We start from the raw sequence: 16464 nt of genomic DNA, 5'->3' as shown, positions 1-16464 counted from the left end.
CTGCATTCCAAATTGCGCTCCATCCCTTCCGAGCCCTCCCATGCACCCAAACAGTGGTTCCCCCCACATATGCAGTATCAGCGTACTCAGGACAAATTGGACAACAACTTTTGGGGTCCAATTTCTCCTGTTACCCTTGGGAAAATACAAAACTGGGGGCTAAAAAATAATTTTTGTGGGAAAAAATTTTTGTTTTATTTTTACGGCTCTGCATTATAAACTTCTGTGAAGCACTTGGTGGGTCAAAGTGCTCACCACACCTCTAGATAAGTTCCTTAGGGGGTCTACTTTCCAAAATGGTGTCACTTGTGGGGGTTTTCAATGTTTAGGCACATCAGTGGCTCTCCAAACACAACATGGTGTCCCATCTCAATTCCTGTCAATTTTGCAGTGAAAAGTCAAACGGCGCTCCTTCCATTCCGATCTCTGTCATGCAACCAAACAGTGGTTTACACCCACATATGGGGTATCGGCGTACTCAGGATAAATTGTTTTGGGGTCCATTTTCTCCTGTTACCCTTGGTAAAATAAAACAAATTGGAGCTGAAATAAATTTTGTGTGAAAAAAAGTTAAATGTTCATTTTTATTTAAACATTCCAAAAATTCCTGTGAAACACCTGAAGGGTTAATAAACTTCTTGAATGTGGTTTTGAGCACCTTGAGGGGTGCAGTTTTTAGAATGGTGTCACACTTGGGTATTTTCTATCATATAGACCCCTCAAAATGACTTCAAATGAGATGTGGTCCCTAAAAAAAAATGGTGTTGTAAACATGAGAAATTGCTGGTCAACTTTTAACCCTTATAACTCCCTAACCCAAAAAAATTTTTGGTTCCAGAATTGTGCTGATGTAAAGTAGACATGTGGGAAATGTTACTTATTAAGTATTTTGTGTGACATATCACTGTGATTTAATTGCATAAAAATTCAAATTTGGAAAACTGCAAAATTTTCAAAATTTTCGCCACATTTCCATTTTTTGTTACAAATAAACGCAGGTAATATCAAAGAAATTTTACCACTATCATGAAATACAATATGTCTCGAGAAAACAGTGTCAGAATCACCAGGATCTGTTGAAGCATTCCAGAGTTATATCCTCATAAAAGGACAGTGGTCATAATTGTAAAAATTGGCCTGGTCATTAACGTGCAAACCACTCTTGGGGGTGAAGGGGTTAATAATCTCAACTAAACCATACTTACAACCTCGCCTAATTCTACCGACGCCCTTGATCTCCAGTACTAAACTAAAAATAATAAAACAACAATATACCATACCTGTCCGTCATTCTGTCCGTTGTTCTGTCCCACACCTTAATCCATGTCTGGGCAAAAACAGTTTTCAACCTGGACGGTGCCAAGCTGCGACCGTCCAGGTTGAGAACCACTTTGGAATGAACTGCTGCGAGCGCAGCCTCCGTTTCCAGTTCAGCTGAACTGCGGTGACCTCGGTGAGATCCCCGCTAGCACCGTGAGAAAAACACAGAACTGTGTCTGAATTTTGCTGACTTTGAGGGAAAATGCTCGGGAATATGAACACAAATCCGAATGTGCTAAGTTTGTGCCGAATTTGAGATTAGCGAATGCTTTCTGAACAAGTTTGCTCATCTCTTCTAAACATGAACATTGTGGAAATGATTCAGTGGATAAGTATGTTGCTTGATCTGAATCTAATCAATACATCTTTGGGGAATTCGGAAGAGACAAATTGTGCATCACTCTTCATCCAGTATCCAGGCTCCAAAAGAAGTTGATCTTGAAGAATGGGAAAAGGTAGATGTTGCAAATATGTTGCCAATGTCGCCAACTTTTTCACTCCATTCCACTCCACTCTATTAATATATTGATGTCACTACATGTATGCTTAGGCAACGTTAAGTGGTGTGTACTTGATTTATATTTAGCGTTGCCGTCTGTCTTATACTGCAAAAAGTGCTTTTTAGCATGATACATGTGGTAGCTCCCCACTTCTTGTTTAGGTGCTTGTGCACTATGGCATTGGATATATTTTCCACTAATAAAGCCTTATTTTAATAGTATTCTGGATCTCTTCATATTTTTCGGCTGCCTAATGTGTCAGACCAATAGTTTTGAGCGTATGTTTGGAAGTGCCAGTCAAATAATGAGGACAGTGATTGTTTAAATTGTCAGTATTGTGTATGGGATAGTCTAGCCACCCAATCAGGGACTGGAGAGTGATGACTATCCCCATGCTAATTTAACAGTGCCCAGCAGCCGAATCAGGCTGGGTCTACTGGGCTTCCTCCAGGTGTGACCTTTCTGAGTGATTACCTGGTTTTTAAGCTGGCTGTCAATGGTCAGACCATTGCCAGTTGTAGCTTAGCACGGTGGTATGTGTGCCTTATGCTTTTGTGTGCTGCTGTTCTGATCATCTGTTGCCTGACTTCAGACCTTGATTTTTATTATTATTTTGCCTAGCCCTTTTGTTTCAATCTGGTACTGTTTTGGACTTCTGACTTCGTATTGTGACCATTTATCTCTTTCGTCTTGCCCCTCTGTCTTTGACGTACACTGGCGCCAAATGTGAGGGGAGATATGTGTTGCAAAGGTCATTACCCTGCGTGATGTGAAAGCCATGAGTTTTCCTCCAGCATGAAAGGTGCTGAGAGTAAGTCAGTCGTTCCTAGGGCATGGCTTTCATGTGAGTAGGTAAGAGACGGGAAGAATGTCTACTCACCATATCTCCACCTTAAGGATGTGACTGGGAGGTTAAATGTCCTGCCAGTGTTTTTTTTTGGTCCGTGTTGTGTGGAGCAGTGCGTTTTAGGCTACTTTCATACTAGCGTTAACTGCAATCCGTCACAATGCGTCATTTTGCAGAAAAAACGCATCCTGCAAAAGTGCTTGCAGAATCAGTTTTTTCTCCATTGTTTAACATTAGCGACGCATTGCGACGGATTGCCACATGTCGCAACCGTCGCGCGACGGTTGCGCCGTGTTGTGGCGGACCTTCGGCCGCAAAAAACGTTGCATGTAATGTTTTTTGCTGCGTCGAAACTCCGCCCCCACTTCCCCGCACCTCACAATGGGGCAGCGGATGCGCTGGAAAAATGCATCCGCTGCCCCCGTTGTGCGGCGGAGACAACGCTAGCGTCGGTAACCTCGGCCCGACGCACTGCGACGGGCCGAGCCCGACGCTAGTGTGAAAGAAGCCTTACCTGTGGCTTTTTCAGAAACTGAGCAGAAAAATCCACACAGAAATCCGCAACGTGGGCACATAGCCTTAATGGTTGGTAGGGGATCAAATACTTATTTCTCACTGCAAAATGCAAAGAAATTTCTATAATTTCTGCAGTGTGATTTTCTGGATTATGTTTTTCATATTCTATCTCTCAATGTTAAAATGAACATATCCTTAAAATTATAGACTGTTCATGTCTTTGTCAGTTGGCAAACTTACAAAATCAGCAAGGGATCAAATACTTATTTCCCACACTGTAAGTCTTGCATTGGTGACCTGTGTTCATGTTTCTGTAGTGGCAACAAAGATGAACTTTGGGATCCAGAAAAATGCACCAAAAAGGCACAAAAAACCCAAGCAAAACCTGCTTTTTGTAAGCATCTTCTTTACTGCCAAGAGGGCAGATTTTTCGTGCAGAAAAAAAGCAGCAAAAACGCAGCATGTGAACATAGCCTTAGGCTTAAGGGGACTAGTTAAAAATATAAAAAGTATTACATTTTTTTTAAATATACAACCTCCCAAAATATAAATGTTTAAATCCCCCCACTTTTATCAAAATGTAAAAAATAAAAAAAATTATATTTAGTACTGCTGCATGCTTAATCAATTATATAGTGAACTAAACAATGGAAACGTCAGAATTAACATTTTTCAATAGCCACAATTTCTAAAAAAAAAAATGCAATAAAAAGTTGTCATTCACACCCCAGCAAGGTATTTATAAAAATGTCAACACTCCAAATAAAAATCAAGCTCTTGTTTAGCTTCACCAGTTTTTTTATTGCTCTCATTCTGTCATGTTCCCATGCCATCTTACTGATCAATGAAAGCTGCAAAAACAAGTCCCCCAAGCTGTACAAACAAGACTCCTAAAAAGAATGGAATTTCATTTTTTCACCATTTCACTGCACACAGATTTTTTTTTTTTTTAACCATTCTTAAGTACATTGCATGGTAAAATAAATTACAGTCATATGAAAAAGTTTGGGCACCTCTATTAATCTTAAGCTTAATGTTTTATAAAAATTGTTTTTTTTTTGCAACAGCTATTTCAGTTTCATATATCTAATAACTGTTGGACACAGTAATGTTTCTGCCTTGAAATGAGGTTTATTGTACTAACAGAAAATGTGCAATCTGCATTCAAACAAAATTTGACAGGTGCATAAGTATGGGCACCCTTATCATTTTCTTGTTTTAAATACTCCTACCTACTTTTTACTGACTTACTAAAGCACTTTTTTTTGTTTTGTAACCTCATTGAGCTTTGAACTTCATAGCCAGGTGTATGCAATCATGAGAAAAGCTACTTAAAGTGGCCACTGGCAAGTTGTTCTCCTGTTTGAATCTCCTCCGAAGAGTGGCATCATGGGCTCCTCAAAACAACTGTCAAATGATCTGAAAACAAAGATTATTCAACATAGTTGTTCAGGGGAAGGATACAAAAAGCTGTCTCAGAGGTTTAACCTGTCAATTTCCACTGTGAGGAGCATAGTAAGGAAATGGAAGAACACAGGTACAGTTCTTGTTAAGGCCAGAAGTGGCAGGCCAAGAAAAACATCAGAAAGGCAGAGAAGAAGAATGGTGAGATCAGTCAAGGACAATCCTCAGGCCACCTCCAGAGATCTGCAGCATCAACTTGCTGCAGATGGTGTCACTGTGCATCGGTCAACTATACAACGCACTTTGCACAAGGAGAAGCTGTATGGGAGAGTGATGCGAAAGAAGCCGTTTCTGCAAGCACGCCACAAACAGAGTCGGCTGAGGTATGCAAAAGCACATTTGGAGAAGCCAATTTCTTTTTGGAAGAAGGTCCTGTGGACTGATGAAACCAAGAGTGAGTTGTTTGGTAATACAAAAAGGAGTTATGCATGGCGGCAAAAAAACACAGTGCGTTGTATAGTTGACCGATGCACAGTGACACCATCTGCAGCAAGTTGATGCTGCAGCTCTCTGGAGATGGTCTGAGGATTGTCCTTGACTGATCTCACCATTCTTCTTCTCTGCCTTTCTGATGTTTTTCTTGGCCTGCCACTTCTGGCCTTAACAAGAACTGTACCTGTGTTCTTCCATTTCCTTACTATGCTCCTCACAGTGGAAATTGACAGGTTAAATCTCTGAGACAGCTTTTTATATCCTTCCCCTGAACAACTATGTTGAATAATCTTTGTTTTCAGATCATTTGACAGTTGTTTTGAGGACCCCATGATGCCACTCTTCAGAGGAGATTCAAACAGGAGAACAACTTGCAAGTGGCCACTTTAAGTAGCTTTTCTCATGATTGCATACACCTAGCTATGAAGTACAAACCTCAATGAGGTTACAAAACCAAAAAAAGTGCTTTAGCAAGTCAGTAAAAAGTAGGTAGGAGTATTTAAAACAAGAAAATGATAAGGGTGCCCATACTTATGCACCTGTCAAATTTTGTTTGAATGCAGATTGCACATTTTCTGTTAGTACAATAAACCTCATTTCAAGGCAGAAACATTACTGTGTCCAACAGTTATTAGATATATGAAACTGAAATAGCTGTTGCAAAAAAAACATTTTTATAAAACATTAAGCTTAAGATTAATAGGGGTGCCCAAACTTTTTCATATGACTGTATGTCATTCAAAGCTATAACTTGTCACATAAAAAGCAAGCCCCCATATAGCTATGTTGATGGAAAAATAAAGTTATGGGGAGAAGAAAGAGGGGGGGGGGGGGATACAAACAAAAAAATTGCCTGGTCTTTAAGGGGTTTATTTTACATCATTCAATGAGTTTTATAAGCCATATCTGCTTCCCGGCCTAAGACATAGTAGCATGTGCTATGTCAGTTGAGGCTTTGGAATAGACTCAGGAGCTGATGTCTTAAACAGCTGGTACCTGCATCTAATAGTCAAGATGAAATGGCAGCTAGCTGATGGGTTAAAAAAAATAAAGTAAAAATAAAAAAAAGAGTTTAGAAAATATTTGAAAAATATAAAATATAAATCACACCCCATTTCACAGTTAAACAAATACAGAAATAAAAAACTTGCTTGTCTGCAAAAGTCTGTTTTATCAGTGGGTAAAATCTTTAAACTGTATGTTAAACATTGAAAAGTAAAAAAAAATTGAGGTGCTAGAATTGTCATTTTTTGATCGACGCACTTGCCCAAATATGTAATAAAAACTATCACAACATTCTATGTTCTCTGGAATGTTATCAATAAAAATGGCATCTTTTATGCGCAAAAAACAAGTCCACAACAAAGTCAAGTGACAGAAAATAGAAAGATAATACAGGTCTCAGAAAATGGCGACACAAACAGATTGTTTTTTGACAAAGTTCTGTTGTTTTTTTTAACCATTTCAGTATTTAGTTTGGTATCACTGTAATTATACTAATCTGATGAACCATGTTTCTGGGGTCATTTTTAAAACACAATAACGTTGTAAAAACAAAACCCCAAGAAAACTATTTTGAAAGTGTTTTGTGTTTTCACCATTCACTTTCCATTTTTTTAATTATATTATAAGTTAAATTAATATGTATCAAAACTACATCTCATTCCTAAAAAAAAGCAAGCTCTAATAAGTCTATGTTGACAGAAAAGCAAAAAAGTTCTGACTCTCAGAAAAAGAGGAGGAAAAAATAAGATCACAAAAAAACAGAAAATCGCCCTGTCAAAGAACTATTTTTGTTTTTATTTTAGAAACATGCTCAATATTTGACTGAAAGCTTTCTTAAACATTTTTGCCTTGCCTTTATTATAAAACAGAAACAAAAACAATTGTCTTTTTTTATATGCAAATCAAATTAAAAGATATTGAGACATTTGCTTCCTTTATCTATAATAATTGTAAAATGTAAAATGTAATAAAAAATTAAACAACCTTAAAACAAGCAAGGAATAATAGCAGAAATCCTGTTTCATTTGTAATAGGAGACATCGCACTGTAAGTTTAGAAGTCTATGCCATGTCATGTTTATTTTAATAATCCAAAATTCTTAAACAGTACATTTAAAATTACAGTCTTTTTTTTTAGCACAGTTCAATACATTTTACAATAGTCACTGATAATGATCTTGTTCTGCCAAAACTCACAATACAGGTAATATGTAAAATGCATAGTCACAATAAACCAATCACATCCTAGATGCCAATATAGTAACACAGAATAGTATTTGCTCATTCAGTATTGCATATAGTATATATATTCTTTTAATCATGCAACATATCTGACAGGAAGCAAAGTAACATTAATGGTGAGTTCATAAAAATAATAACTAAGAACTATTGTTATGTCATAAAATAATGAGTGTATTATCAATTTATATGTTATATTGGCAAAAATGATCTATACAGCTACATTGTAACTAAGTTAATTATTTAATATGAATTGCTGCACTAAGTTGAAAGTTATAATTCATAATATGATGGTAATTTTGTTCAAACGAAAATACGCTAGAGAAAAAAAGGAAATATTCTGCATGCGATCTATTTTTTAATAGTTAGTTTGCAACCATTTGCATAAGTGATTGCAAATGTATCGCTTCTTTTCATATTCCTACTTTCAGCTTTATTTTGATGTGTTGATATGATATTAATTTAGTCATATAAATCAGAAAAAAATACTAGAATTCTACTTACAGTTTAAACATGATTTATATATTTATTTACGAATGATCTTAGCTATGTGTGCTGTGTGATTACTTACCATTTTTCCAGTTTAGGTTATACTTTTTGTTTATAATATGCAATCATCTCTTCTTACAATGCAGAAATAACAAACCATAGATGTGATACTGTAGCTTGCATGATTATGTTTAAATTATTAGAGCGCATCAATATTTTCCTTTTTTTTTTCTGCTGAGACTCGATTTTTGAAATAGATTTAGAGTATAACTCCTGTGTAATTTATTTAATATGTCCATGAATACTAATCTCAAAAGTGAATATAAAAGTCGGTTCTAAATTATGCTAACCCTTGAATGTGTGTGTATGTGTAAAATATATATTTCTGTGTGTGTGTGTGTTTATTTGTATATATATATTTATATTTTTTGTTTTCAAGATATTATATTCCTGCTTACCTGTATACCTGTATATCAGAGTGAAATGTCTGTAGTTAATGCCCCGCAGCACTGTGCCCAACAAAAGACCTGCGTGTTTGTCTTAAGTAGAGTAAGGCCGGGCATTGAGCCACATGTGAAATTCTTAATAAGGAATAAGAGTTCCGAGTAGATGATGGGTGTCAGTTATCCTCATTTTTCTGTTATGTGTTCTCCTCTATACACACTACAAAACTATTTTGCTTTGTCAACCAAAAAACCTGTTGGAGCTTTTTTTGACACTTGAAATACAATTTTTTCTTTTTTCTTGTGAGGCACTACATTATCAGGTGTCTTCACGCAAAAGACTTTTATCGAGTCAGTGTCATAAATCTGCACTTGAAAATGTGAACGTTTTAATGAAAAAGATTGTACATATCCTCATCTGCTACAAGTTACTAGCTGCATACATCTGTCACAAAATTATTAAAAGGCTCAGATATGGAGATTACCTTGACCCAATGTGATTATAGCCATTTTATTATGTTAAATTATAACAAAATCCTTCTAAAAAGAGGCTGCTGATGCTTTCTATAAATACGTCTGCAACATTTTAGAAGCAAACAGTATAAAAGCTTAGAAATGAAAGTAGCTGTCATTCAAAGTACAAAGGATAGGTTTGCATTTGTTTCTAATATTCAGCTCGTTATTAGTTACAGTTCTGCAAAATGTAAGTGCACACTAATGTTTTACTATATTTCTTGCTAAATGAAAAGTAGCATTGACGTGTTTAACAAGATGTAAGTTTAAGTGCAGCACAAAAACAATTTGAGATAAAGCACGAATGTTCATAAAACAATGTAAAGTGGATTCGCTCAATTCGCTCAGTCTATACAAGCAAACATTTATCCTTAACAGCTTCAATAAAATGAATCACATTTGTTTGTCTTTGCTTGTTAAGGTATGATAAATCAAAAAGAGCAAATTTTCCAAAATGGGAACTTAAAATTTGCTATTCAATTTATAAAAAAAATGCTATTCTGACCCTTTCAATATATAAATATCTTATTTGTAGCATATGTCAATAGCTCAGAGTATTTTTAGAGAAAGAAGTTACCAAAAAATCCTTCAAAGGTATTTTAGTTTTGAGAAGTTAACCGTGACATAGTCTTTTACAGTCTGACATAACACATTTCACAAAACTATTCTTTTTTTCAATAGAATGAGTTGTATACTTGTCTTGAATTGAATTTTCGGCTTTGTTTCTTTACTTGCCTTGTCTGATTGCTTCTCATTTCTGAGAAGTATTACATTTTTAGACAACCATAAAAATCTTCTCAGCTGTTAGGATTTTACAGGAAAAGTGTAAAGATTCATAATTCACCAGTATAAAAGGTATGACTAATTTTATTATGATTTTATTTTGGGGGCTATTTAAACCTTCTTTGCTGTAGAAAACAAAAGGGAAAAATAATTTAATAACAGGCATGTAAGGAAAATAAATATGTTAATATGTATCAAACAGCAGCGTTTGGGGAAATTGTGATATTATTTTGTTTGCATAAAAAATGATGTGACCTTGTAGTTTGGCCATTTTGCTCATTCCTGGAAGCTCATCACATAGAGGAATTAGGCCCTATAACAAAGAATAAAATGGGACCCCTGGCAGGTTGACAATATCACTGGTCTAAGCACCTGAGAGAGAGGGATTTGATAACACTTCCTTAAAGTAATGCTTCTATTAATAAAACACACCATATTTTACATTAGTTCTCTCCAGTCATTGAAATAGTAATAAGGACAGCTGCGCTGAGCCCCCTCTTTTCAGGGACATCATAGCAGTCATCTGGTCTTCCTGTATGGAATGTGTATGGAATGTATGCACTTTGTTGATTTTTGTTAGCAATGCTTAAGGGGCCACCGTACTGGGCATTACCTAGAAAACAAAACTAAGAAAATAACAACAAACCATCACTTTAAAAGAGTTAAGGTTTGGAGTTGATTCCAGAAATAAATCCCTTGTTTCCATTATTTAGATCTTCCATAACAAATTCCTTGTCCCAATAAATTTTCAAAATTTTCACATTAGTAAGTGGCATTAAAGGGGGTGTCCAGTCTTAAGTTATAAGTCTGCATTCACTGTACATGACTGCAGACCTATGTATGAGTCATCACATTGTGTGTACTGCATGCTGTTAGGGTTCTCTGGTGCCAGTGCCATGAGTGGGCGGTCGTGTGACTGCAAGTATTTCATTTGCATACTTCCGGTCACATTCCAACTAGACTGTTTCCGGATTCGCTCAATACACTTGCATTGAGAGAGACAGTGCTCATCGGGTTGGAATGTAAACCAGGAGTATGTATATAACATACTTGCAGTCACACGACAGGCCACTGACTGCAGTAGAGAATCCTCACAGTGTGCACCAAGCATGATGTGAGGATTCGCAAGTCTGCAGTCACATAGAGTGACTACAGACTAAGGCTGGGGTCACACTTAGCGTAGGGAAATACAGTCCGTTTTTTCAAGGCGTAATACGCAGAATTGATCCCAAAACAGTGATCCGTATGTAATCCGTATGCATGGTGTGACTGCATATTTTACGCATGTCATCCTCCGTATGTAATCCGTATGTTAGCCGTAATGCGTTTTTTTCACGCAACCTTAAAAAATTAACATTTAACGGTTTTGAGGCCTGAAATTAATTTAAATCATCAGCATTAAACCTATTTAAGGTCTCTACAACATGTGGCACCCTCCCATCTGGCCATTTTGTTGCTGTGCTTGTGTAGGTGTTTTGGTGGTACTTGGGCAACATGTGTGACCTCCTGCATTTCACATCAACTCAGCGGGAGTTATTTAATTGGATGTTGTTACGCCGCTTTGGAAAGCCATACCCCGTGATAGTAGATCCGCGAAGGAGAAGAATGTGGGTGCATCCACTTTTGAGGCAACGCCTCACTAAAGGCCATTTTCACAGGCTGTATACAGCTCTGCGGACACATCTGGAAAAATTATTTCAGTACTGTCGCATGACAATACCCACCTTTGGCATCTTGTTGGAGACAGTACATCCAGGAATAACGTATCAGGATACCTGGATGCAGAAATGCATATCTGCAGAGGAGCGTCTTCTCCTTACCTTATGGTATGTGTTCACCATCCTCACAAACTGTATGTTGATGATGTTTTTTGTCCTATATTGACTTTCCTAGCATATGATTTAAATTATATTACTAAATTTAACCAAAATCAGATACAAATATGTATTTAATGTAAAATGTAAGTAGCCAGTGTACATTTCCTGCCTTTTTATATCGTCATATTACTTGGCTTTACTTTGCTTTTTATCAAGCATTCTTACATTGCTAATATATATTTTTGGTTGTGCGTTTCCAGCTTCCTGTCAACTGGATTGTCTTATGCCACAATAAGTGTTGAGCATTCCGATACTGCAAATATTGGGTATCGGCCGATATTCGCTGTATCGGAATTCCGATACCGAGTTCCGATATTTTTGTGATATCGGAAATCGGAATCGGAAGTTCCCAGTGTATGGTTCCCAGGGTCTGGAGGAGAGGAGACTCTCCTTCAGGCCCTGGGATCCATATTTATGTAAAAAATAAAGATTAAAAATAAAAAATATGGATATACTCACCCCTCCGGCGGTGTAACCGGCAGCCTCCGTTCCTAAGAATGCAGTGAGTGTACAGGACCTGCGATGACGTCGCGGTCTTGTGATTGGTCGCGTGACCGCTCATGTGACCGCTCATGTGACCGCGACGTCATCGAAGGTCCTTCACTCACTGCATTCTTAGGAACGGAGGCTGCCGGTTACACCGCTAAGGTCCAGGGTCCGCCGGAGGGGTGAGTATATCCATATTTTTTATTTTTATTCTTTATTTTTTACATGAATATGGATCCCAGGGCCTGAAGGAGAGTTTCCTCTCCTTCAGACCCTGGGAACCATCCAGGATACCTTCCGATATTTGTGTCCCATTGACTTGTATTGGTATCGGGTATCGGTATCGGCGATATCGGATATTTTTTGGATATCGGCCGATCCAATCTGATACCGATACTTTCAAATATCGGACGGTATCGCTCACCACTAGCCGCAATCCATCTGGAATTTTTAATAGTGAGGTCCACTATTTCCGGCATAGTGCTGGATACATGTCTTCAAATATGGGAAAACTACATGAACTAGTGATGCCAGAGCCCAAAAGGGAGGATTAGCTGAAAATAGCCCATGGATTTAATGACTCTTATGATTTTCCTCACTGTATTGGAGCCCTGGATGGGAATATCAGGGTGCGTAAGCCGCCGAATTCAGGCTCCCAATTCTACAATTATAAGCCGTTTTTCCCAGTAGTTCTGTTAGCTGTAGTTGACAGTAACTACAGGTTTATAATTGTAGATATTGGGGCCTATAGGCGAACTGGAGACATTATGGGTTGGTGGCTAAGTGAAAACCAGTTGGACCTCCCAACACCACGACAACTCCCAGGCTCCAATGCTGAAGCAGTGCCATATATACTTGTGGCAGATGAGGCCTTCCAATTTACCAGGCATGTCATGAGGTCTCATCCCCGGTGCAACCTGGACCCCCGGCGGCAGGTATTTAGTTTGAGACTTTCACGGGTGCGGCGACTGGTGGAGTGCTCCTTTGGCATTCTGTGTGCATAATGGCGGGTCCTCCAGTCTGCCATTCAGTTGAGTAAGGCAAATGTTAATGAAGTCATAAAAGCTTGTGTTGTTTTACACAACTTCACAAGAATTCATGAGTGCTCCTCAGCTGATAGTGGTGAAGGCATGTTGGCCAATGTGGGTAGGCCTACACCACATGGCCTTCCTCAGTGGCATCCCCTTTCTGGCCTAAAAGTTAGGGATAGTTATACAAATTATTTTGTTTCTCCTCAGGGTGCTCCTCCCTGGCAAGATAATGCTGTCTCTATGTTGTAATTATTATGTTTTTACCTATATATACATCCCCAAATATAAACTTATGTTACTTTATTGTGTGTTTTGTTTTTTTATATTTGAGATGTTTCTAAATGTTTGAATTGTGTGTGGTGTAATAATGATTTTGCAAACAAAAAGAAATTGGCTCGTTAATTTGTCTTTATAAATGATATCATAAGCCAAATTTGTTATTTATAACACCATATTGCCATCATATGGCTTTTGTGGCCATTTAAACTTGGCCAAAGTAAATAAAACAAAAGCATTGCTATCACAGCACATTAAACAATTTGTGCATATCACACAAAATTGCCAACAATAAAACAGTTTTTAACCCCTTTCTGTCATTAGACGTACTATTCCGTCCATGTGGGGTGGGCCCTACTTCCCAAGGACGGAATAGTACGTCATACGCGATCGGCCGCGCTCACGGGGGGAGCGCGGCCGATCGCGGCTGGGTGTCAGCTGACTATCGCAGCTGACATCCGGCACTATGTGCCAGGAGCGGTCACGGACCGCCCCCGGCACATTAACCCCCGGCACACCGCGATCAAACATGATCGCGGTGTGCCGGCGGTATAGGGAAGCATCGCGCAGGGAGGGGGCTCCCTGCGGGCTTCCCTGAGACCCCCGGAGCAACGCGATGTGATCGCGTTGCTCTGAGGGTCTCCTACCTCCCTCCTCGCCGCAGGTCCCGGATCCAAGATGGCCGCGGCATCCGGGTCCTGCAGGGAGGGAGGTGGCTTACCGAGTGCCTGCTCAGAGCAGGCGCTGGTAAGCCTGCAGCCCTGCACAGCAGATCGCAGATCTGGCAGAGTGCTGTGCACACTGCCAGATCATCGATCTGTGATGTCCCCCCCTGGGACAAAGTAAAAAAGTAAAAAAAAAACGTCCACATGTGTAAAAAAAAAAATTAAAAAAAAATTCCTAAATAAATAAATTTTAAAAAAAAATTATTCCCATAAATACATTTCTTTATCTAAATAAAAAAAATGAAACAATAAAAGTACACATATTTAGTATCGCCGCGTCCGTAACGACCCCACCTATAAAACTATATCACTAGTTAACCCCTTCAGTGAACACCGTAAAAAAAAAAAAAAAAAAACGAGGCAAAAAACAACGCTTTATTCTCATACCGCCAAACAAAAAGTGGAATAACACGCGATCAAAAAGATGGATATAAATAACCATGGTACCGCTGAAAACGTCATCTTGTCCCGCAAAAAACGAGCTGCCATACACCATCATGAGCGAAATAATAAAAAAGTTATAGTCCTCAGAATAAAGCGATGCCAAAATAATTATTTTTTCTATAAAATAGTTTTTATCGTATAAAAGCGCCAAAACAAAAAAAAATTATATAAATGAGATATCGCTGTAATCGTACTGACCCGACGAATAAAACTGCTTTATCAATTTTACCAAATGTGGAACGGTATAAACGCCTCCCCCAAAAGAAATTCATGAATAGCTGGTTTTTGGTCATTCTGCCTCACAAAAATCGGAATAAAAAGCGATCAAAAAAATATCCCGTGCCCGAACATGTTACCAATAAAAACGTCAACTCGTCCCACAAAAAAAAAGACCTCACATGACTCTGTGGTCTCAAATATGGAAAAATTATAGCTCTCAAAATGTGGTAACGCAAAAAATATTTTTTGTAATAAAAAGCGTCTTTCAGTGTGTGATGGCTGCCAATCATAAAAATCCGCTAAATAACCCGCTATAAAAGTAAATCAAACCCCCCTTCATCACCCGCTTAGTTAGGGAAAAATTAAAAAAATGTAAAAAATGTATTTATTTCCATTTTCCCAATAGGGTAAGGGCTAGGGTTAGGATTAGGGCTAGAGTTGGGGCTAAAGTTAGGGTTAGGGTTTGGATTACATTTACGGTTGGGAATAGGGTTGGGATTAGGGTTAGGGGTGTGTCTGGGTTAGAGGTGTGGTTAGGGTTACCGTTGGGATTAGGGTTAGGGGTGTGTTTGGATTAGGGTTTCAGTTATAATTGGGGGGTTTCCACTGTTTAGGCAAATCAGGGGCTCTCCAAACGTGACATGGCGTCCGATTTCAATTCCAGCCAATTCTGCGTTGAAAAAGTAAAACAGTGCTTCTTCCCTTCCAAGCTCTCCCGTGCGCCCAAACAGGGGTTTACCCCAACATATGGGGCATCAGCGTACTCGGAACACATTGGAGAACAACTTTTGGGGTCCAATTTCTCCTGTTACCCTTGGGAAAATACAAAACTAGGGGCTAAAAAATAATTTTTGTGGAAAAAATTTTTTTTTTTATTTGCATGGATCTGCGTTATAAACTGTAGTGAAACACTTGGGGGTTCAAAGCTCTCACAATACATCTAGATGAGTTCCTTAGGGGTTCTACTTTCCAAAATGGTGTCACTTGTGGGGGGTTTCTACTGTTTAGGTACATTAGGGGCTCTGCAAACGCAATGTGACGCCTGCAGACCATTCCATCTAAGTCTGCATTCCAAATGGCGCTCCTTCCTTTCCGAGCCCTCCCATGCGCCCAAACGGTGGTTCCCCCCCACATATGGGGTATCAGCGTACTCAAGACAAATTGGACAACAACTTTTGGGGTCCAATTTCTCCTGTTACCATTGGGAAAATACAAAACTGGGGGCTAAAAAATAATTTTTTGGGGAAATTTTTTATTTTTTTTATCTTCACCGCTCTGCGTTATAAACTGTAGTGAAACACTTGGGGGTTCAAAGTTCTCACAACACAACTAGATAAGTTCCTTGGGGGGTCTAGTTTCCAATATTGGGTCACTTGTGGGGGGTTTATACTGTTTAGGTACATTAGGGGCTCTGCAAACGCAATGTGACGCCTGTAGACCAATCCATCTAAGTCTGCATTGCAAATGATGATCCTTCCCTTCCGAGCTCTGCCATGCGCTCAAACGGTGGTTCCCCCCCAGATATCAGGTATCAGCGTACTCAGGACAAATTGGACAACAATATATACGGTCCAATTTCTCCTGTTACCCTTGGAAAAATACAAAACTGGGGGCTAAAAAATAATTTTTGTGGAAAAAAAATATTTTTTATTTGCACGGCTATGCGTTATAAACTGTAGTGAAACACTTGGGGGTTCAAAGCTCTCACAACACATCTAGATGAGTTCCTTAGGGGGTCTACTTTCCAAAATGGTGTCACTTTTGGGGGGGTTTTACTGTTTAGGTACATTAGGGGCTCTGCAAACGCAATGTGATGCCTGCAGACCATTCCATCTAAGTCTGCATTCCAAATGGCG

The 16464-nt window shown here is 38.6% G+C and overlaps 1 protein-coding gene across 1 annotated transcript in view; it reads right to left on the bottom strand.

The window, feature by feature from the left end:
- Positions 1-8330, bottom strand: part of LOC143769062 (agouti-signaling protein-like) — a 177940-nt gene extending 169610 nt beyond the window's left edge. Inside the window, exon 1 of the mRNA XM_077257646.1 lies at positions 8270-8330. The gene's annotated coding sequence lies outside the window, so the exon portion shown is untranslated. The remainder of the gene's footprint in view (positions 1-8269) is intronic.
- Positions 8331-16464: the final 8134 nt, after the last annotated feature.

The sequence above is a fragment of the Ranitomeya variabilis genome, chromosome 4 (genome assembly GCF_051348905.1).
Source record: "Ranitomeya variabilis isolate aRanVar5 chromosome 4, aRanVar5.hap1, whole genome shotgun sequence".
NCBI classification, from domain to species: domain Eukaryota; kingdom Metazoa; phylum Chordata; class Amphibia; order Anura; family Dendrobatidae; genus Ranitomeya; species Ranitomeya variabilis.
Note: the sequence above shows the minus strand (reverse complement) of the source record. Positions and strands in the feature narration are given on the sequence as shown.